This window comes from Anolis carolinensis, chromosome 3, assembly GCF_035594765.1.
Source record: "Anolis carolinensis isolate JA03-04 chromosome 3, rAnoCar3.1.pri, whole genome shotgun sequence".
Taxonomy (NCBI): domain Eukaryota; kingdom Metazoa; phylum Chordata; class Lepidosauria; order Squamata; family Dactyloidae; genus Anolis; species Anolis carolinensis.
In genome coordinates this window covers 231687022-231709528 of record NC_085843.1, presented here as the reverse complement: position 1 = coordinate 231709528, position 22507 = coordinate 231687022, and the positions used below count along the sequence as shown (strand labels likewise).

The following is a 22507-nucleotide window of genomic DNA, read 5'->3' as shown; positions in this document are numbered from 1 at the left end:
TCAGACACGACTGGACTTAATGTCAGGGGAAAACCTTTACCTTTACCTAGCCTGAGAAGCGTGGTTGGTGAGTCTAAGGGAGAGGTCCTTCTCAATGGTGGCCCCTCGGCTTTGGAACACCCTTCCCAGTGAACTTAGGCAAACCCCCACATTACAGCACTTTTGGAAAGAGCTAAAAACTTGATAGTTTCAGCAGGCTTTTGACACAGTTTAAGATAGTTGCCAACCTAATTGCCAATTATGTTGGCACCTTTTACCTTTTAAGGGAATACAGTTCAGATGCTAAATCATTGTATGGATCTTTTAATCATGGTTACGACCATATTTTACTGTCTCTATTTATAGAGGTTGTTTTTATAAATTTTGTCGGTTTATCTATTATGTTATTGATCTTATGTGCTGTTGTACTGCACCTTATATGTTGTACAGCACCATTGTGTGTTGTCTTGTAAGCTGCCCCGAGTCCCTATAGGAAATGGAGGCGGGGTATAAATAAAATTTTATTGATATAAGATACAGGTAGTCCCAGTGTTATAAACATCTGACTTACAAATAATTAAGAACAGGGTGAGACAACAGGAAGTGAGAGAAATCTACCCCTAGGAAGAGAAAGTTTTCATTGGGGAAAGGTCTCCACTGAGCCATTCTCAACAATCCTTGTTGCCTCAAGAAGCCAATGTTTTCAAAATCTAATTTCCATAGGGACAGAAAATGAAGTGAGTTCTTTTGAACAGGGGCAGAGACAGCAAAACAAACACTACAGGGGTATTAATCCTTCCCTATGCTATTCAAAGATAGATAGATAGATAGATAGATAGATAGATAGATAGATAGATAGATAGATAGATAGATAGATAGATGGAGTTACACTTTAAACATCTACCTGTTCCGAGAAACAAATTCAACTTAAGAGCAAACCTACAGAACCTATCTTATTCATAACTTGGGGACTGCCTGTACCATATCACCTTCTTTAAGAGGGTCAATACATGTTTTGCCTCATCTGATGAAAGTTGCTCTACTTTAACTACAGCAATGGGGTTTTTCAAGCCGAGGTTGGATAGCCATCTGTGAGGAGAATTCCTTCATGGCAAAGGGTTGGACTTGATGGCCTCTTATAATCTCTTCTAACTGTAGGATTCTAGTCTTTCATGTGGGAATTAAGTGGTCATGCTCACTGGGGAACTCTGACCAAAAGGTAACTTTTCCAATTAATGTTCCCAGTTACAGAAATCAATGACTAGCTCAATACAATTTGCCCAGTAGTCAGCCTGACCTCATCTGGGTTCTGATGAGGATAATGTACTGTTTACTACTAAAAGAAAATAATAAATCCTCGACCAGAAAAGTCAGCCATAGCAGAGCACTTGATGAACCAACCTGAACACAGCATATTATTTGGGAACACAGAAATGTTGGACCACTCTAACAACCACTATGGCAGACAACACAGAGAAGCCATTAAAATCCAAAAACATGTAGACCAGTGATTCCCAAAGTGGGCGCTTCCGCCCCCTGGTGGGTGCTGAAGCGATCCAGGGGGGCCGTGATGGCACCTATTAGGACATGGGGGCAGGGCCAAGGGACGGACAGGGCAGGGCCTCTTCCCAAGTGCCAGAGACAAGGCTGAGCACCTGAGGTGCTTGTTAGGACACAGGGGGCAGAGCTAGAGGAGTGGGCGTGGCTTCTTCCCAAGAGCCAGAGACAGGGCTGAGAATCTACACCTCTCCTGAGGTGCTTGTTGGGACACAGAGGGCGGCACTAGGGATGGGGGCTTGTTAGATTGTTAGAACACGGGGTCGGGGTATAGAGGTTCAGCCCCATCAGGCACTTGGGAAGAGGCCCCGCACCCTCCTCTAGCCTCGCCCCCTGTGTCCTGGCAGGTTCCGCGGGACAGGGATAGAAGCTCAGCCCTGCCTCAGAGCTCGTAACTCTGCCCATCCCAGTCCTGGCCGCCCATTTGTGGCCCCGCCCACCTCCACCTCCCCCTCCCAGCCCCACCCTCTTGAGCAGGAGCCACGCCCACCCCTCTAAGCCACGCCTCCCTTTCCAGGGGGCGCTGAGTAATATTTTTTCTGGAAAGGGGGCAGTAGGCCAAATAAGTTTGGGAACCACTGATGCAGAAAATTTCAACAGAAAAAAGGAAACCATGGAAACGAACAAACTCTGGCTACCAGTATTAAAAACTCTAAAATCAGAACAGTAAATAAATAACAACATTCAGAAAACATGGCAATTCTAGACAAGAAACATTCAGGGCCAGCTAATATTTCCAAACAAAAGATTCCCTCAGGCAAGAAACAGCCAAGCTTTGAAGCTGAAAGGCCATTCAATGCTAATCAAGCTTTTGCAACATTTGCAACATTCGCACTTTTCTCCAACAGACAAGGGTTCTTTCTCCCACTCTGGACATTCCACAGATATATAAACCCCACTTGCCTAGTTTCTAACAGACCTCACAACCTCTGAGGATGCCTACCAAAGGTGTGGGCAAAACGCCAGGAGAGAATACTTCTGGAACATGACCATACAGCCCAGAAAACTCACAGCAGCCCAATCCTCATCCGTTTCCAATCTTCAGCAAAATGACTCAACTCATTTTCTTCCAAGTTCCTCTGCAGCAGCCAGCCACTATGGGGAACTACAAAGTCCACTATATGTATTTAAGAGGGGAAACAAAAAAACCCCCAAAACTTTTCTTCTTGTCAATGCCAACTGGGACGTGTGGTGCCCGTCACTAGACTCCCCCAACCATCACGGAAACATCCCACGGAAACACATCCTGCCAAGTCTTGCCTCTGCTTAAGCAGACAAGCTTCTCAGCTTTCACAAAATCCAGTTCTCCCTACTCAAGAAGAGTATTTTTCTCCTTCCTCCCAAAAAAGGAGATTTAAAGGAAGAGCACATAATCCAACCACAGAGTAAGCAAATATTCATCTGTGTCAAAACCTTACCTGATCAAGAAGCAGGAAAGCAGTTGAGCCTTTTCCTGCCCAGCAGATAAGAGAGTGGGGCCAGGTCTGACTCCATTTGGAGGTTTGCACAGACCACGTACATGTTTGGGCTTGTACTAAAATAGCTACCAGACAAAGAAGAAAACTTCACTTAAAGGGGAAAGTGGCAGCGTTTTCCATGCAGGCACACAAATAAACAAAGGGCAGAGAAGCATGTTGGAAGGCTCTTTTTGGCCTCAGACTCCAGACAACCTGAGCTGGGCTATTTCTGGGTAGAACCAAGACAATAACAACAACCAATAAAACTACCAAGAGTCACTTGGCATGTTAAAGCCTTGACAAATTTGATCTGGAGCAGTGGTTCTGATGACCGTCACCCCGGCTTTCAAATTGATTTGAACCCACAGCGGAGAGTTCCGCAGATCCATCACCAAAAGGAACGGAGCGGGACCGCAGCAGACTATTATTAAAAGATCTTTTTTTCTCACTTTCCCCTTCCCTGAACTATGTAACAAACCCCCCAATAAAAGTAGCATTTATTTTAACAGTAACACTCTCTATCTGGTTATTTTGTGTCTTTCTCTGACTCCTTCCTTTGCATGCAATTTCTCCCTCTCTCTCTCTCACTAACCCGTCTGATCTTTAAACCCTGGCGGAGGCTTCCCCGCCATAGGTTAATACCGCGGACGATACAAATTGGCTCATATCTTTATCAAAATTACCCCTAGCACGCTCTTCTTTTAGTCCTAATCCTTTTTAAGGCTCCTGACTCAAGGACCACCAACGGAACCACAATCGGTCCAGTTCTCGGCACCTCATCAGCTGACTGTCAAACGGAGCCGGCTGCTCCTTTCAAGCCAGACTGCTCTCTTCCAGCCTTATCCCGGACTTTCCTCTCTCCGCGACCCGCGGGATGGTTTTAGGAGATCCCTGGTCCCTTTCTGTGAACTGGGGATGGGGGGATCGCTCTCCCACTGGGGAGACATAGTTCTCCAAGGACCTTCGCCCTCTCTACAGCCTGCCAGGAGGGTGCCTGGACGGGCGCCCTCCACGTTTCATTCATACCTTCATAATTTTATGAAGGAGAAGAACACTCTTCCCCAGACCTATCCCTGGACTTATGAAATCTTATACTTCCAAAGACTGCAACCCACATGTGCCCCTTCCCCATGCCATCTCTATGAATTCCTTCCACCACAGATGAACTCTTTTCCTCATGTATCCGTGAATTTTCATATTCTATGTACCTGGACACCCTCATGAATCACTGTTGTATGAATTTCTAATCGTTGGGCTAACTTCATGAATTGTGAGATCATGCTGCTAAAACTCCACTTTTATGAATTTCCATATTGGGTTCCCCAGATGTTGTGAACTTCGTTCTTATCAAATGTTTTCAAATTGTTTATATCATTCATGATTCCCCTTCATGCAATGTAACCCACCTCTATGGATTCTCCCTTACTTCCTTGAAATCTATCTATCTGCCTATATGTATTTGTACTCTTTGGGATCCCCGGAAAATATGTATTTTTCCCAGCTGGGTTTATATTCCAACTTTATTTTATTTTTCATTTTATTTCATATAATTGCCAAGTCATGAAATAAGATAGGGAATATTTCGAACTCAACTTGAACCCCAGGACCTGCCCCATTTTCTATGACCCAGGCTTACCTTCCCAAAAACAAAAGGTTAATCCGCTGCCGCTTAACCTAATCAGATTCAGATTGCATGGACAATATAGGGCTTGAGTCGCCGAATTCGGAGTATTTGGACCTAAAGGTGATTCGCCCTCAAGGCAAACATTGTCATATCTCCTCCAAAAGGAAACCCAGGACACCTCAGGAAGGCGCCCTGCTGAGCCCATCACCACCCATCCTTACCTCCACCTCTGACACCCCAAGGCATATCTGAAATCTGTGTACGTGACAGGAACCCTTGATTGCTGTCATTAATCCCTTTAGAATTCGGCCGGGCAGGAATTAATCCGATCCTTCCTGCTCAGTCACTTCATTGTTTCAATAACTCCCGCCTTCTCCTCTCTGATTGGCCTGAGTGGGGACAAAAAGCAGCTCCCTATTGGGCCAGCAGAGCAAGGCGGGAAACGAAAGCTCGCCTCGTTCAACACTCTAGCCTATCCGCAATCAGATGGGCGGGGGAGCGGGGCGGGAAATTCAAGGGGCTGTCAGACTGAAACATTGTATAAATATGGCTTTATTTTGGTTATATGGTACCCTAGTAGACTGAATGATCACTACTAGAGTCCTTTTCAGCTGAATCGCTCAATAAAGACTCCTTGGCGGATTTTCCTTCAACTTTGGCGGACCTTCTTCATTTCGGCTTCAGGTTGTATTGCGGCTCATATTTTCCTATCGGCTCCGCCAAGGTCCGTTCTCTCAGGACCGGATCGGGACTCTCCTTAAGGGCCCGATCCCCTAAAGCACGTTCGACAACAGTTCTCAACCTTCCTAATGTCGCATCCCTTTAATACAGTTCCTCATGTTGTGGTGACCCCCAACCATAAAATTATTTTCGTTGCTACTTCATAACTGTAATTTTCCTACTGTTTTGAATCGTAATGTAAATATCTGATATGCAGGATGTATTTTCATTCACTGGACCAAATTTGGCACAAATATGCGATACGTCCAAATTTGAATACTGATGGGGTTGGGGGGGTGATTTTACCATTTGGGAATTGTATTTAACCTACAATCAAAGAGCATTCTGAACTCCACCAATAATGGAATTGAACAAACATGGCACACTGAACTCCCATGACTAATAGAAAATATTGGAAGGGTTTGATGGGCATTGACCTTGATTTCTGGAGTTGTAGTTCACCTACATCCAGAAAGCACTGTGGACTCAAACAATGATGGATCTGGACCAAACTTGGCATGGATCCCCAATATGACCATATTTAAACACTGGTGGAGTTTGGGAAAAATAGGCCTTGACATTTAGGAGTTGTAGTTGCTGGGATTTATAGTTCACCTACAATCAAAGAGCCCCTTGAACCCCACCAACTATAGATTTGGGCAAATTGTGCTTTCGGTAGGAGGATTTGCTGTTTGCTTCCAAAAAGGAAGAGAAATACAGGCAAACAGATCTTCAGCCTTCTCTGTCAAAGGGGTATATGTGTTATTTGATGGTCTTTGGTAACCCCTCTGGTAGCCCTCCAATCCATCCCCCCCCCCCCCCGGAGCCCTTACCCCCAGGTTGAGAAACGCTGACCTGGAGTAAGATTTCATAGATATAGCATAGGAAAAAATATTTTTTGGATTACAGTTCCCAGAGATGTACTATAACTTCCTAGAATCCCACAACAGCAGTATGGAAATTATTGGATTTCAAACCTAGAGAGGCTCCATGGCAAATAAAAATAGCTTTAAAAGTGCCACGGTGGTCTTGATTGATTTTGCCACAACAGACCAACAAGGCTACAGCCCTGGAAAAACTACAACACAGATTACCCATAACTGAGAAATGAGGAAATAATAAGCCTTTTCCTCCATAAAGGGGAGGCACTTTAAAGAACTGTTGTCTCTAGAAGGTTATAAGTGACTGTTTTCATTTCATATCTGACCCATTTGATTCTTAAGGTGCTTTACCCCCAGGAGGGAGCAACAAAGTCCTCTGGGTGAGCAATATAGTTCCAGGACTGCACTTGAAAGATGGAAGCCAAGCAAGTATGCGGTAATCAGCTGCTAGCATGATAAAGGAATAAATCCAGTTATGGTGTCTGGATGATGATGATGATTTATTTGTTACCCACCTCTCCTCATGGTTTGAATAAGCTGCTAAATATATCAGAAAATCTTAGATGGGGATTTTATTCCCATTAGACACCCAAAGGGATGCATTTAAAAGGATCCAATAGCTAGTTTGTTTTTTCATATTGTTCATTTGCTTTTGGCAGGAAGGAGTATGAGCTCACCCTCTCTCTGCTGATGAAGGCTTGCAAACTAATTTACTAAGGAACACCCAGAGATCTGCCAGAATAGGGAGTATGACTGCAAATCAAGGCCAGGGGGCTGTATGTACAACGAAAACATCCCAGATTCTGTTGCCAGAAAAATCAAATTATTCACACTAATAAGATTTGCCGTCTGTGAGTGTGTGTTTACATAAGTGCATAGACGGCTGTGGTTTCTTTTGCTTGCCCAAGGACTCAGATGTCAGACGTTATTTCTTGATGTTGCATTACAGAGTGAAGCTTTCTAGAAACAGAATCTCTCCACTGAAAAGATTGGCTGTTTGGAAGCAATTTGAATGGGGAGGGGAATAGTTTGTTAGAAAACATTTAGCTGATCCGGGGATTTCAAAATACCCCTTTTCCAGTTAGAAAGAGAATCTGTGCACTCTTTGCCACACAAGCAGGACATGGCTGTCAAAAATAAACCTGTTCTACAAGGTCAGGTCCTGCAGTCCTAGGACTTACAGACACAACAGTGTTGAAAAAATCTCCACCCTAGTTCCACTGATTTAAAGACAGTCAGCACAGTTTCTCTGGAAACTGTCCCCTTTCCCCTGCATTCTTTCAGTTCAGATAGCAAATTTGTTTCTCGTTTTAGCATATGACATTTTCTATCACAGCTTCGTTTCACACCTTACGATTCAAAAACCAGTTCTTATTCATTACACTTGTTCCAGCTGCCCCAATTATTGACTCTCCCCTTGTGATGGCACGCCAGAGCCTTTGGGAAAACTATAGTGTCTGGCTTTACTCGGGGGCTATCTATATACCTTCTGTTAAGATCAAGACCCTTAACATACAGAGGCACTTTAGGCAAGGTGAAAGATAACCAAAATGAATTTACTGAAAACAAGATGAACAAAGGGTTAACTTCACCCAGGATTCTTATAAGATAGCTTAAAACAATACATTGCAAAAGGAGATTTTGCTGGTTGCAGTCATCTCTCTGGAGTCTGTGAAAGTCTTTTGCCTCTGATGCAAAGTGATGGTTTATAAGCGGGTGCTTATAAACTGTCTCAACCTTCTTTCTTTGTAGAGCTTAGGCTGACCAAAAGCTTCTATTGTCTCTGGGACTGGTGGTACATGAATACAGTAGAGTCTCACTTATCCAACATAAACGGGACGGCAGAACGTTGAATAAGCGAATATGTTGGATAATAAGGAGAGATTAAGAAAAAGCCTATTAAACATCAAAATAGGTTATAATTTTACAAATTAAGCACCAAAACATCATGTTATACAACAAATTTGACAGAAAAAGTAGTTCATTACACATTAATGCTATGTAGTAATTACTGTATTTATGAATTTAGCACCAAAATATCAAAATACATTGAAACATTGACTACAAAAATGCGTTGGATAATCCAGAACGTTGGATAAGTGAGACTCTACTGTACTGCTAAATGCAGGTGCTAAGGATGCCTGTTTTGTATTGCCTGGGCCTAAGATTACTAGACAATGACCAGGCCTCTAGTCTCTTTAGCTCTACTGCACACAAAAAAAGGAGTCTAGCAAGAAAGCTCTGAACAGTCAAATGGAACAGACCAACTAAAGCTGGCCTCTAGGGGGATTTTATGCTCCACCCAAAAACTAATACAAATGAAGGTATCTATTGGGGGAACCTAAACAAAGGGAACTAAAGCAAAGGAGAGGAAAAGGCAGAGCCAAGATTTCACAGCTCTTGTTTTAATGCCTCTTTCTTCAATAATATCTGTGACTTAGCTAGGGAAAATAGCTTTTTTGAACTGAAGCTTCCCAAATCCACCGTGCTGGCTGGAGGATTATGGGAGTTGTACCCAAAAAGTAAATTTCCCTGTCTCTGCTCCACTTATCTTGGCATATACAAACACCAATTGCTACTGCTCCTCATTCATGATGTCCTTCTCATAGACACAATGCAGAACACTGATGAATAACCAACTGTGCCCCTGTCATGCCAAGGTGTGATCCTAAAAGCTTGGCTATTTTGTATGTTGTTCAAAAGAGTAATGGCACTTAGACTGAGGCGGAGAGGAGTCAAGCTGTGGCTTCCTCCCCATGCAATTTTCAAATGTAGCAGAGAAAATTGCTAACCTCAAGTGTGGGAGGATGTCCTCTGTGCCAAGGTCATAAAATACTGACCAGGCTGCAAAAATTAGGTGCCAATTCAAATTCTTCCTTTCCTAACCAAGACTCAAAAAACAACCACTACCCAAGGACTTCGAAGGAACAATGCCAAACATGCTTGTCCAGGCTGAAGGTGGACAAAAAAAATAGACTTTGTAAACACACAAAGGCCATCCCTCCCAGAATCCCCTGGAGCAAATTACACACAGAAAGTTTTGCACACAGAAGAGCAAGATTTCAGATGCAGCACATCATACTGCCCAAGATTTCAGACGCAGGAGGAAGAGGCCCTCGCGCATTGGACCCTCGTATCCCCTTCCTGTGCATAAGGAAATAATTAGTTCCAGCCGGCAACGTAACCTAAGAAGCAGACTCCAGTGACACAGCTGATATGTGGCTGAGCATGGCAGGGCACAGCATCTAACCATCGGATGGCTTTAATGCACGGAAATTCCATAGGAAGCAACAGAAACTGATTAACCAAGATCCCTTTAACAAGAAGCAGAGCAGTGGCTGTCCCTGGGGCCATGCTCAGCCTTCGCCTTACCATATGGAGAGCACTTCTGCTCTTCTGCACGTAGATCTGCCACTCCGCAGCTTTTGCTAGGCATGAGGGAGGCAAAATAGGCCAAGAAGCATGCGAGCTGGGACAACTGATCATCAACTGTTTTCCACAGCGTACTTCCCACTCCTACAATTCCTCTTCAATGACAAGTTCTGATATCACTCTATATACTGAGCCATATGTCCAGTATGTCCACATCAGGAAGTGTGGCCAATTCTGATTGCCATCTATTTAAATTTTGGGAGGAATCCACCATTAATGTGTTGTCGAAGGCTTTCATGGCCGGAATCACAGGGTGGTTGGTGTGTGTTTTCCGGGCTGTGTGGCTATGTTCCAGAAGTATTCTCTCCTGGCGTTTCACCCACATCTATGGCAGGCATCCTCAGCCCGGAAAACACACAACAAACCACCATTAACCTGATACATTTGTTGCACTGTTTACAGTAACTCTACTACACACAAAACCTAACCAAGCAAAGAGGGCATGGGCATCAGGAAAGCAAGTGATGGGATCCCTGCAGCAAATGAAACCAAAATGGTGCTCACACTCAAAAAACACCCATCCAATACAGGGTGACAAACTGAAAAGCTAAGCAGCAATAGCAACCTTCTAGGGCACCATATACCTGCAGTCTATTTTACATATGCAGTCCTGTTATTTTAATGAACCTTAGTTGGCTTGCAGGACATTTTTAGCCTTCCAATGTCAGAGAATAAATATACGGTAACTATCATACCTTGCTGTTAGCAAAGTAAACCAAGGCTGGATCTACAGTGCATATAATCCAGTTCAATGCATTTAATCTGCATTCTTAACCTGGATTATATGGCAGTGCAGATCCATCCTAAGACTACCAAGCCCTTGTTTAATGCAGGGGTGGCAATTGCTGAGGGGCGTGGACATATTTCAGCCCAGTACCAACCCAATAAGCCACATCTGACACAACTTCCAGGTTCATCTGCTGGTTTCCAAATGTTTGGGGAGGGGTTCAATTTTTGATATGTGGAAATGTCACAGTGGCTTTGACTCAACTAGGGCAGTTTGTTGGTTATATATATATATATATATATATATTTCCAAAAATATGTTTAGCATATTTCAGAGGGATATGGGGGCTTTAAGGGCCACAGAGTTAGGGATCATATTTATTTTTTTCCAGGCATTGAAGGGTCAGGAGGGATTCAGGAAAATCTGTTTGACCAACATATATACAGCACAAGCTGAACAATTCCAAGCCCTAATCAAAAGTTGTTTCAGATATGAAATTGGTGAACAAAGGATGTTATGTATTGGGAAAACTGAATCTAAAGGAAAAGCAAAATCCCATTTCTTCCTTCCCTATCATTTATCCTCCATGGCCTAATTGTGAAAATATATTTAGGTTTACTCCCTCAGCAGCACAGCAACAATAACACCTTGCATCTGAGCTTTAAGGTGAATCAGGCCACACCGGTCCACCTACACTAACTGGCAGCACCTCATTACAATTTCAGACAAAGTTTGAAAGGTTATTTTTTAAAATGAATAACAAGCTGAAGCCATTCATATATGAAGAGTGCTTTTTAACTGCTTATTAACATTTCAATTGTATGTTTGAGACTTAGGACCTCATTGGAAGCAAGTCCTCCCCTGTTTCCACACGTTTCAGGGATAAATTGCCATGGACTCCTTCATACAACGTAAAACTACTTCCTGTTGTCATCCATTGAGTTTTATTCCTAAAATGTAGTAGATATGTAGTTAAATGGGTGGGGGAAGGACACAGGAGATGGAAAAAATCATCTTCTGAGCTCTTGATTCACTTGGAAACAGGAGAAAGCAGGGGAAAACATGTGGGATGGGATCTGTCAGATTTGCACATCATTTTGGTTCAGTGACATGGACATTTGGTGGTCTTCTGGTGAGCAGCGAGGTTCCAATTCTTGTCCCATGTTATTCTGTATGAGGCTGGGGAAAAGGCTGAGAAACATATGCATTTGATGGGAACTCTAAAACGGAACGATCTATTTTTAAACTGAATTCTATGATACACTGTGATAAGAAGCCAATTCCCCCCGTTTTCCAAGGCTTATCTTATGTGGTCCTTAGTACTATTAATAATGCCCAATCACAATCACCATCTCCCAAAGCAGTTCCTATACTCCCAACTCAAGAACAGAAAATGAAATATTAGTGGACAGGAAAAGAGATTTAAAGAAGAACTTAAAGCTAACCTTAAAAATTGTGGCATAGACATCGAGAACAGGGAAGCCCTGGCCCTTGAGCACTCTAGCTGGAGATCAGCTGTGACCAGCAATGCTGTGGAATTTGAAGAGGCATGAATGGAGGACGAAAGGGAGAAACGTGCCAAGAGGAAGGTGCGTCATTTCAACCCTGACTGGGACCACCTTCCACCTGGAAACTAGTGTCATCACCATGAAAAAACATGTGGGTCAAAAAGAGGGCTCCACAGTCACTCTTCATAACTTGATTCTATTTTAATGTTTACCTTTTATATTTTGTATCTGCTGAATATGTTTTCAAGTCACCATGAACCTCAGTTTGGGGGAAAGATACAGTATAAAGAAAGATTTTTTATTGAAAAGTGATAGGATAATGTTAGGTATCTTAGGATTATCCTCCCACAGCTGAGTTGTGGATATCTTCAGCATATTGATATATCATATCATCATTATATTCATCTTTCAAAAAAACTGATTTCCTAAACTCAGATTCCAGATATAGGTGGGATGATTTTTCCCTGTCCTAACTGGAGACACCTTAAGTTGAGCCTTGGACCTCTTCCATGCAAAGTGTGTATCTGTCTGATACATCCCTTTGCTCATTCCCCCTCTAAAAGTGCATCCAGGGTAAGTTTTATTTTCTTTTATTATCCAAATAATCTGCTAATGCGAGTAGATGACATGAAATGAGCTATTGCCTAAGGATGTGTAGAGTACATTTTATGACTGTGTGGTTTTCAGAGCTTTGGTCTCTTGGCCATTTTGTGGAGAAGTACCTCATTAGCCAGTGTAGTGTAATGATTTAAGAGTTGAGCTAAGAAAGACTCTGGGAGGCTAGGGTTCAAATCCTCCCTCAGGCATGGAAAGTGGAAACCCACTGGGCGACTGTGGCCAAATTATACTCTTTCAGCCTCAGAGGAAGGCAATGGAAAATCTCATCAGAATAAATCTTGCTAAAAAAATCTAGGATAGATTATCCTATGATGAAGTCAAACACATAATAACAACAACCTCAACTGTGAGTACAAACATTTCAACTTTTGTGATTTTGGTTGGACACCAGTGGCCAATTGTACAACTGAAAGAGCAATAGACCATAGATGGTTTAGCTCATTTCTCTAAAGTATGTCTTTCATCGGAAGCCAAATCTGGCTTCATCTCAATGTCAAGGTCTCCTCAACCTTATTTTGATGTCCATTCTTCCAGCACACTACATTTTCTTGTGTGAATAAACGTGTTCAGCTCCCTAAATTCAATGTGTTCTTTTAAGAAAACATAGTTTACAGCTCTTGTTGAAGATGAAACCTACATGGAAATGACAGTGAAAGGAGGGAAATGAAAAGGAGAGCTGCAGGCATACATGATCTTAATAGGAAATGAGATTCAACCAAGCTCAGTTCAGAGTGCTTATACTGAAAAATCGGCTGTAAATGAAATGCAACACAACATGCCTGTTTCAATGTACCTTACATTTCAGTCTAATGCAATGGTTGTCAACCTGTGGGTTCCCAGATGTTTTGGCCTTCAACTCCCAGAAATCCCAACAGATGGTAAACTGGCTGATCTTTCTGGGAGTTGTAGGCCAAAACATCTGGGGTCCCATAGATAGAGAACCTTTGGCCTAATGCATGCTGATATTACAACAAAACTTGGGAATGTTAGTAATACTGTACTATCTTTCCCAAGTTCTGTTGTAATAAAATTCCAACTTTTCTGAACTCTGTTCAAAAACAAATCCTACTTATGAGCTACAACTATCTGTGCACTTATTTGGGAGCAAATCTCTCTGACTTCTATATAACTATGGACTGCAAAACACACAATGGCTGGATTCCTGTTGGCTAATCTCAACTACGCTAGACTCATTCAATAAGTTTTGGGATGTGATTTTAGTCCTGCTTTAGTCAGAACTAACAGAGGATTTAGGCGAAGGATTCCAACTTCATCTAACAAGAATCTTGAAATTTTTGCTCACATGTCCAAATAGACTCTCTTTCATCATCTCCTAATCCCAGAGACAAGGCCAGCCCCAGTTTATTATTCGCCCCCTGAGAAATACGATTCCAGAAACTTATAAGGGGTGGGAATAATACAGGCCTGCAGATGCTGTTAGATGGTAAAACCAATAATGAGAAATACTGGCAACTACAGTCCACCAACATCTGTAAGCCTGAATGATTCCCACCCTTCTTTACAACCTCTATCCAATATTAGAGGACAAGCTCATTAAAAAGTAAAGTCACACTAAAACTGGCTTTAGCCTACAAAGCCCTATACGGTTTGGGCCCAGCCTACTTGAGGGACTGTATCTCCTTCTACCAACCCACTCAAGCCCTGAGATCCTCAGGAGAGGCCCTTCTCTCAGTCTAACCATCATTGCAGGACGTTTGGTGGGAACAAGAGAGAGGGCCTTTTCGGTGGTGGCCCCACGGCTCTGGAACTCCCTCCCTAATGAGGCATAATCGGCCCCCTCCTTACTGGCCTTTCCTTTGCACTTGAAGATAAGCTGAGTTTTTCAGCCCTTATTTATGAGCTGAAAAAGCCTCCCCCAGCTTATAATCGGGTCAAGGCCAGCAACAGAGCCTGCAGGCTATTGCTTGCAATATGTGATCTATTTCTTTCTTCTACCTTATCAGTGTGTTTTCTTTTGCAAAGCCTCCCTCGCTCTTAATCAAGGGAATGTTTTGATAAGAGAAAGACACCCTTGCAAGTCAGGAAGAAGAAAAATATATATTCATTAATCTTATGAAAGCATTTCCCCCTGAAATATTTATTAAACTCTCCTACGGATATATAGGCATTAACCCCTTGCAAGCTTTTGCCATCTCTATGTACCTTTATATGTGTATCTATATACATTAATTTTATACATGAATTTCCCCTCATATGTTTGCAGGTCTTTGCAAATCCTTTATACATATAGATCCATGTACCTGTGTATCTGTAGCTATACATACACATTATTTTTATATATGAATTTCCCCTCATATGTTTGCAAGTCTCTGCAAATATCTATATAAAGAAAGATGTCTGGATAGATATGAATATATTCTTTCCTACCTATATATAGGGCTTGCAAATATTACAGGGGGAAAATGAATATACAAATATATATAGACATGTCTAGATAGATATGTATATATGTATGTATGTGTGTGTGTATATATATATATATATATGTATATATATATATATATATATATATATAGCTTGCAAATATTGTAGGAGAAATGCACGCACACACAGAGGGGATTTGCAAACGTTTCAGGGGGAAATGCATATGTGAAATTAGTGTCTATAATTATAGATCTATATCTAACTCTGCATTGTTTATGTAAGCATTGAATGTTTGCCTGTTACTATGTTGGAAGCCAGCCTGAGTCCCCATGGTGAGATAGAGTGGGATCCAAATGAAATTATTATTATTATTATTATTATTATTATTATTATTATTATGTTATTGTTGATACCATATTATTTTTGTTGCCCCTACTTTTCCACTTATAGAGCTAGTTTATTGTTTTTCTTTGAAATATGGCAAATATTCAAAAACATTTAACCTACTAATGCCTCGATTAATGAAATTTTATTGGTATCTATTTTTATTTTGAAATTTACCCATAGCTGCTGCATTTCCCACCCTCGGCTTATACTCGAGTCAATAAGTTATCCCAGTTTTTTGTGGCAAAATTAGGTGCCTCGGCTTATATTCGGGTCGGCTTATACTCAAGTATATACAGTAAAACCTTTCTGTGGAGCCAGGCCTTCCCAGATGAATGATAATGGGCACTGCACGTCTGATAAATATTTTGATAATATTTGACAAATAACTTCAGCGGTCAGATGTTATGGATATCTTTAAATGGTGCTTGCTGTACGTTTTTAAATTGTTTTATTTGATATGTTAATTGGATTTTTATATCAGGATTTGATGTTTTAACTGATTCTGTATTGTGGTTAGATGTATTTGTATGAATTTTATATGTTTGAATCCCAGCCATGGGAGAAAAGCGGAATAGAAATGAAATAATAATAATAATAATAATAACAACAACAACAACAACAACAATAATATCGTGTCTTTTTCATTTTTGCCATAAAATTAACTATTAAGTAATGTAGTAAAGGATTAAATACCAAGTAAATGTCCAGAAATATCAAAATTAAAAACAAGCAAGTCAAAATACACTCACTGCAAGTAATTGTTTTCAAAGGGGTAGCAGAAGAGAAATCCCAGAACTGTATGTTAGGATCAAGGCTGGGCTGTCAAACATGAGCAGAGCTCCACTGACTGTGTGCTTCTTGTCATCACAGTCCAAAACCTCCAACTTCTGCAGTAGAGTGTCTGTGAGCATGTTCCAAGTGCCTTCCCCTTGGATGGAATAACTACAACTATGGGTTTGGGTCTATGGAAAAAGTTTTCAGTACAGAAGATGTGACATTCCAAACCTGGAACCTCTAATTTTAGCAACAGAGCCCTTAATGTCAAACAGCAAAAAAGCAACTGAAGACATCAATTAATAATAATTTCTTAGCCACAGCTGAGGACTCTTCACATGCTTCCCAATCATGTGCCACTTGCATCCCTGCGGTTTTCTCTCCCTCGGCTACAGCATACGTGCACGCACATGTATGATCAAGGCAACTACAATGAGCAGAGTCAACCATATGGGTCATTTTCATCTCACCCTCATCTTAATGAGAGGAAGAATGCCAAGCAGATAGAAAAGACTCATATGATCCACACCAGAACCACAAAATTGGATCAGACCACTGACCTAGAATCATAGAATCATGGAGTTGGAAGAGACCTCATGGGCCATCCAGTCCAACCTCCTGCCGAGAAGCAGGAAATCGCATTCAATGCACCCCCGACAGGTGGCCATCCAGCCTCTGCTTAGAAGCCTCCAAAGAAGGAGCCTCCACTACACTCCAGGGCAGAGAGTTCCACTACTGAAAAGCTCTCACAGTGAGAAAGTTCTTCCTAATGTTCAGGTGGAATCTCCTTTCCTGTAGTTTGAGGCCATTGTTCTGCATTCTAGCCTCCAGGGCAGCATAAAACAAGCTTGCTCCCTCCTCCCTATGACTTAACCTCACACATTTAGACATGGCCCTCATCATGTCCCCCTCAGCCTTCTCTTCTGCAGGATAAACATACCCAGCTCTTTCAGTCACTCCTCATAGGCTTGTTCTCCAAACCCTTGATCATTTCAGTCTCCCTCCTCTGGACACCTTCCAGCTTGTCAACATCTCCCTTCAATTATGATGCCCAGAACTGGACACAGTATTCCAGGTGTGGTCTGACCAAGGCAGAATAGAGGGATAGTATGACTTCTCTGGATCTAGACACTATACTCCTATTTATGCAGGCCAAAATTCCATTGACTTTTTTAGCTGCTGCATCACGTTGTTGGCTCATGTTTAACTTGTTGTCCACGAGGACTGCAATATCCTTTTCACATATACTGCTGTCAAGCCAGTAACTTCTTCAGCATTTTGTATACACAGCAGTCCACCATAGAGCTACAGGAGGTCTGCCAATGGAGTCGTGATTGACCCTGCTCACATAATTTCAATATTCCCACATGCACCACCATCATAGAAGAAAGACAGCACAACAGATAAACAATTCTCACAAGGCTGGATGAATACATGAGAGGGAGCTGCATCGGATGCTGTCTGGTAGAACTGACAAATTAAGGAATATCTACCATAAATGCAACCGTTTCCTAAGATGCTGCAGTTTTAGCTGATCTCAATACATTTGAAAGTAGCACAACAGAAGTATTGCATGTACTAATAAATCACAGGACTACTACTACTACTCAGGGCAAAAACACACACCAAAGAGAGGCCCAAGGCTGTCCATATCGACAAATGTTCTGAATACAGATTAACATTCATTTCCCTGCATTTATCACTAGTGCTTTCAACTGCCTTGAAATGGAACCGCAAGCCCATGACTGGAAGGTCATAGGGTTTGTTGGGCATTTTTCTCTTAGCCCCTCTGTGGCCTCCACAAGAAAAGAGGCTTTTGTAACTTGCTAACTAATTAACTCCTCCTCTGGAAAGTCAGAACAGCTATCCCAAGTCCTTTCCCCCACAAAGATACAACTGTCACATTATTCCTCAAGCTAAGTGGGAAAACTAAGCCATCCATTTCAGTAGTTAGAGAGGAACGGAAATTAAGGGAGAAGCCTTGGGATTAGTGTGAACAGCAAACAAGTTCCAGAAGTATGGGTCAGCAATGAGGATGGAGGCAAGATTTATGCAGCAGGATGGTATACAAAAATGTATACTATGCTATACCAAGTTTTTATTTTGTAAAATAACACACAGTACTTTTCTTCCTCTGCACAGCACTGTGCTGAAGTGACTTCCAAGTCAACAAGGGGGTTACATTGTTAATCTGCTGTTGCAAAAAAAAAAAATGTCAGAGTTTTTTAGCACTGTGAAGTCTAGGCAGTTTTATGTTGCCTAAGTTTTCATTTACTGCAGCCTCCATCAGATGCTTGAAGTATAGCTTCTGTTGGCAGATATTTGTCTATATTAAGGGAGGAATTGGTGTTTGATGACATGATAAGGACACCCCCGGTGAGGAGGGTGAGGAGCCCCTGATGGCGCAGCGGGTTATACCACTGAACTGAACTTCCTGATTGAAAGATCAGCAGTTCGAATCCTGGGAGCAGGGTGAGCCCCAGCTTCTGCCAACCTAGCAGTTTGAAAACATGCAAATGTGAGTAGATCAACAAGTACCGCTCTGGCAGGAAGGTAACGGCACTCCATGCAGTCATGCTGGCCACATGACCTTGGAGGTGTCTACGGACAACACCAGCTCTTCGGCTTAGAAATGGAGATGAGCACCAACCCCTAGAGTCGGACACAACTAGACTGAACGTCAGGGGAAAACCTTTACCTTTTGCCTAAGGACACCCCAACACAGATAAACAGATTGCCACATGTATGGTGAGAAAAACTCTTTGTCCTAAAGATGGAGAGTTTAAGCAATCTAGAGCCCTTCCACACAGCCACGTAACCCAGAATATCAAGAGAGAAAATCCCACAATATCGGCTTTGAAATGGCCCACATTGCCATATAATCCAGTTCAAAGCAGAAAATGTGGGATTTTATTCAGCTGTGTGGAAGGAGCCCTTGATAAACCTATGAATGGAGGACTTATGTCCGCAGGAGAGAGCAGTAATGCAAAAATTACAGCCGGATAATATTAAACAGTGGTCATAAAGCATACTAAAGTTGGATGATAATGCATAACGTCCTTGCATAGTTGGGCTGATTATTATATGTAGTGAGGAAAAAGACTTTATTCAAGCCACAAGAGACACAGTTCAACACAACATTGCCAAGAAGTATGTTGGTGAGCACCGTCCTGCACTGTTGTCATTTAAATATATATGATTGCTTTGTTTTCTTATTTTTAAATGCTCCAGAATAACCATAGGTTTTATCAGTCCCATAACAAATAAAAATGTAAATGGAGCAAAAGAAAAAATCAAAATAACAACATAATGAGAAAGAAAAGACGTGGGGGGAGGAAAGGGGTTCTCTCCACCTACAACTGAAGTCATGCTCTATTTCAACCAAATCTGCTAGGCTTTGATCTAATCAGGAAATGCCTGCTACCTATCAGCCCTTCTCTTAAACTAAACTGGTTTGCATTGTATGTGAAAAGAGAGCTATCTAAAGTTAAACAAAGAACAGCACCCCCAAGGCACCTCAGTTCAGTTTACAACTCAGATCTTGCACTCAAAAGCTTTGTAAACTCACACAACTTACCTGCCTCAAGTATTGAAAGTGAAGTAAATTCCCCAGATACCAGCTTTCTCCTGAAACAGAAAAATATTAAAAACTAAAATTATACCATAGGGTGTTTGGCATATGCTTTACATAATAAATCATGATTTCTGCTAGGTAATAGCACAAGATCCCATAACATGCTAACAAACTCCAGAATGTCTGTTAATTCTTTATCCAAAAGCAAAAGGAAGACTATGTACTCAATATGGTCTAAGAACTGAATACAAAGACCCATACCTTGTTAATAACAGTCAGGGCTTTTGAAGCTTCCACCTCCACATCAGCCATGAAAACAGTTCTTTCTTCTTCACTTTCCTGTTCAAATTCAGCAAAGCTTCACTACAGCCCCCCAGTTTATTTGCAGTTAGACATCCAGCTGCTTCACAATGGTGATCCCCACCCAAAAAGCCAGCTCCGGGATCCAAACACAAACAGCCAAAGAGAGTTTGTTTTCTCTCCCCTGAAATGTATCGCAGGAAGATCAGGAGAGGGAGGGGCGCCTTTAGGCAGCATTACATCTCAAATTGTGCCAAAGAATATTGAACGGCAACATCAACAACTCTGCCTTGCTTCCCGTATACAGTACATTTTGGCATGCAGCAAGAGAGGGGAGGAGAAGAAAGAGGTACATACCAAAAATGCAACCTCTGTCAACAGCTGCCAGACTTCTGGACCAAAAGAGAAACCCCTGGAGTAGCTTCTCGGTGCAGAAAAATGGCAGGGGAGGATGGCCACCACATCTTGCAAGAGTCAAACCACTTGTGATTTAAAGTTGACTCCTGCTGCCTGCCCTCTTCGCTAACATTACCAACTCTCCTCCAAAAACAGAGAAAGGCTGGAGGAACTGGCCCACGTCACAGCCAAACATTCCTCCCCAGCTAATCACAGACCAGGCGGGGAGGAGCGCCTGTCGCTTCACATTTCTTTCCTGCTAACCACTGGGTTTGTGTGTGCATGTTCCCACATGTGCGGTGCACATCACGTTCCCATTTGTTTCCTCTCCTGCTTCAAGACATAACCCAGAGACACTCCGAGTCCAGGCACATGAGCCACCAAACTTAGGATCCGGCCTAGAAGGCAGCAATTGGTAAAGATTTACTTCTTTCCTGCACCTGGCACAGGAGTGCGTACAACCTCTTGGATGTGGGCCAAAGGAAAGCCCTGGGGATTTTTCCCCGTCTCCTTCTCTCCAGCTGCCATAAAAAACAAACCAAGCAGGAGCCCCTTAGTCTCCTCTCCTCTCGCCCACCTCAATCCCCCTGCCTTAAAACTCCAAGCATCACATTACAGACCCTTTCATGCTTGGATCGTTCATTCCCTAGCACTCAATGAACTACTCACGGAGCAGCTGCTGTCAGCATGAAATCTTCCACTGACTGCCATTCAGCCAAAAGACCAAGCTCTGAAGAACAGTCTTAACTGCCTCAAAAAAGCCTGCCAGCATGTATTTGTCAACAAATGTTGACCCAATTAAAAATGGCCATCTTACTCATTTCTTTCTCACAGGCTTTTGGAGCAGATAAGACCAGTCTGGGAACTGATCAGAGAAAGAAACATGCATCCTGACACTTCCTGCCCTCTCTCAAATTCTTTGAATCTTGGCATCATTATAAAAACGAGGTTCTTCAAAAGGAAGAGGGAGAAAAAGTTGGAGTGCATCTAAAGTAGGTAAAGGTTTTCCCCTGACATTAAGTCTAGTTGTGTCTGACTCTGGGGGTTGGTGCTCATCTCCATTTCTAAGCCAAAGAGCTGGCATTGTCCGTAGATCATGTGGCCGGCATGACTGCATGGAGCGTCGTTACCTTCCCGACAAAGTAGTACCTACTCAAATTTCCATGTTTTCAAACTGCTAGGTTGGCAGAAGCTGGGGCTAGCAGTGGGAGCTCACCCCGCTCCCCAGATTCGAACCACCAACTTTTCAGTCAGCAAGATCAACAGTTCAGCAGTTTAACCCGCAGCACCACTAGAGTCACTACACTGTAGAATATTGCAGTTTGACACTACCTTAACTGCTCAGTGCTATGAATTCATGAGAATTGTAATTTCACAAAGTCTTTTGCCTTCTCTGCCAAAGAGTCCGGGTTTCTCCTCAAACTACAAATCCCAGGATTCCATAGGACTGAACCATGGGAGTTAAAGTGATGTCAAACAGACTAGAATCCCCATCTTCATCCCTGAAGACCATCCCTTTTCTCTCTCTTAATTTTAAGAGTAATTTGTCATTTTGTGCCTTCAAGTAATTTCTGATATGTTGCGACCCTAAGACGGACCTCCCAGTGGTGCAATCGGTTAAACCCTTGTGCTGGCAGGACTGCTTACCGAAGGGTCGACGGTTTGAATCTGGGGGGGGGGGGGGTGAGCTCCCATCTGTCAGCTCCAGCTTTCCATATGGGGACATGAGAGAAGCCACCCACAGGATGGTAAAACATCCAGATGTCTCCTGGGCAACGTTCTTGCAGACAGCCAATTCTCTCACACCAGAAGCAACTTGCAATTTCTCAAGTCCTTCCTAGTACTATAAAAAATCTCCCGAAGACAAGCCTATCATGGCAAGGCCTGAATAGAGGGGGCTGTTATTTCTTTCCTCTGGGGCTGAGAGAGTGTGACTTGCCACTTTCAAACTTTCAGGGAATTATAGTTTCAGAGGTGTGAGAAGCATAAATCTGCAAACCAAAGTACATTTGCTTGGAAGAAAGGAAGCACCACTGAAATTAATGGGGCGATGAATAAACATGTGTTGGTTGAATGTGCTGTGATTTCAAGGGCATTCATTCCAGCTCCACCTTGCTGATGGGAAAAGTGAGGTTCAGAGCTATAATAGGCTCCACGGAATAAGAAATGACATGCAAATTCAAAGCAA

General features: G+C 42.4%; 1 protein-coding gene across 4 annotated transcripts in view; it reads right to left on the bottom strand.

Moving 5' to 3' along the window:
• The window catches only part of lzts2 (leucine zipper tumor suppressor 2), a 93402-nt gene extending 72570 nt beyond the window's left edge, over positions 1–20832 (bottom strand). Inside the window, exons 1-2 of one of the 4 annotated variants that reach the window (XM_062976331.1) lie at positions 20281–20832; positions 19627–19676 (exon numbers count right to left, since the gene is read on the bottom strand). The gene's annotated coding sequence lies outside the window, so the exon portion shown is untranslated. Of the gene's footprint in view, positions 1–2479; positions 2859–2954; positions 4998–19626; positions 19677–19884; positions 20256–20280 lie in introns of those variants that run through there. The other 3 variants (XM_062976332.1, XM_062976333.1, XM_062976334.1) reach the window with 3 other exon arrangements.
• Between the last annotated feature and the right edge of the window lie 1675 nt (positions 20833–22507).